The following is a 1,829-nucleotide window of genomic DNA, read 5'->3' as shown; positions in this document are numbered from 1 at the left end:
AAAAAACATCTAGAGAGCATAATGATGGAACAAATGACTATTAACACATTTTAATTAATCTTTTTATGTATGTCATTTTTTGTTAAATAAATACAATAAATGGTGTTTAATGGCCATGAATAGACTTTTTTAAATGATAGTTTTTATCATTTCTGGTCATCTCCTGCCTTGTATTTTCGGTTTATAATTGAATCAAGATAATTTCCATCATCATTATTATGATTATCATTTTGAACTAAAAATATACATTATAAAACCCTTTATCTTTTAATGCTTTCAATTGTTAATTTTCCTCTCTGTCTTTCAACTACCCCCTGTAGTGCCATCATTAGGCACGACGGGTACACGTACACATATCACCATTTGAGCAACACTGCATTAAACATTCAAATGTATTTTTAATTGTCAGAGTTCATGCTACACAGAGGTAATATAATTATCTACAGAGGATGACGTCAGTCAAATGTCGGTTGGCTTTTTATCGCATTTATACCCACTGACATATAAGTCAAATAACTTAAGTGTGGTGAAATGATGAGGTCAATATGCATTACCGTTCTGAAGGATGTTTTTATATTTCATTTTTAGCTGCTGCCAAGTTCTCTTTTCGCTCGTGGGATTGACCCTAAATGAGCGTAACATATTTAATCAATTATTATGACTTATTGAAGTAACTCGATCAGCAATCTCCTCCCACGCACGTATTCTCTCCTTGGCAGCAGCTACGGTGTTACCTTTTTTTTTTTAGGACCGTCTCATAGTCCCCATACGTCTGCATGAGGATATCCAACTCTGTCGGAGTGAAGTAAGTGGCTCGCTTCCTAGCGGTTGCCATGGCAGCTCGTATAATCTTGGCTCCATTGATGATGGCTTTTTGCACATCAGTAACCCAAGGTTTACATACTCAGGGTTGATTGACCCACTTCATACCAGCTGTAATAGAATGCGATACCCAGAGTTGCCCATCGCTGGGTATGTTGACCCAGAGTTTGTGGATAGACTCAGAGTTTGTTGACCCTCCTTTATGGAACACCCCTCTGATTTGTTGTAAATTTGCATTTCCCCCAAAAAACCCCAAAACATTAGGCTCCTCTTGAAAAAAAAAAAAGAAAAAATAATGCTTTATCTTAACAAATCAAAGTTTTCAAATTCCCTTCCAAATTTTAACCATGTACATTAAACTGAGAAGCTGAAAGAACTGTACCTTTGTACAATGATGTATTTCCTGTATTTCTCTCATTGTATGCATGCTGTTTCACTGACTGTCCTTTATTTCATCATTTGTGCTGTTCTGTTAAATTGAATTGTGAAATTTTGGATTTTGTCAATCCAATTCAAAGAAGAAAAATAGAAGAATTAGAAAAAAAAACAGCTCATGGCAGTGTTTGGATTACGGAAGTAGTACATTTACTCAAGTGATAATAACAATATTTTGCTACAGAAACAGTAGAATTTTTGAAAAATACTTTAAAGCAATTCAAATCTTTGTGGAGGAGGAGTACTGAGCTTCTTACTTTCACTCCATTGGAAAGACAAATACTGTACATTTTACTCCATTCCATTTCAATAGTTACTCTCATTGCTTTTTCTCTCACATCAGCCCAGGTTTTTTCATTGCTTCAGTTGTGATTCTAAAGGTTTCTGTTGTCTCAATTATATCAAACTTTTAATACGCCGCGCTTGCCAATGCACGAGCCAATCAGAGAGAGGCAGGTGACATCTAATCGTGATCTTAATTGGACAGAGATTAAACCTGAGAAGGATGAATATCCATGGATGTATTTTAGAGTCACATCCAAGGTTTTTCAAATAAAAGTGATTCTTATCAT

The sequence above is a fragment of the Gouania willdenowi genome, chromosome 1, assembly GCF_900634775.1.
Source record: "Gouania willdenowi chromosome 1, fGouWil2.1, whole genome shotgun sequence".
NCBI lineage: Eukaryota > Metazoa > Chordata > Actinopteri > Blenniiformes > Gobiesocidae > Gouania > Gouania willdenowi.
Note: the sequence above shows the minus strand (reverse complement) of the source record.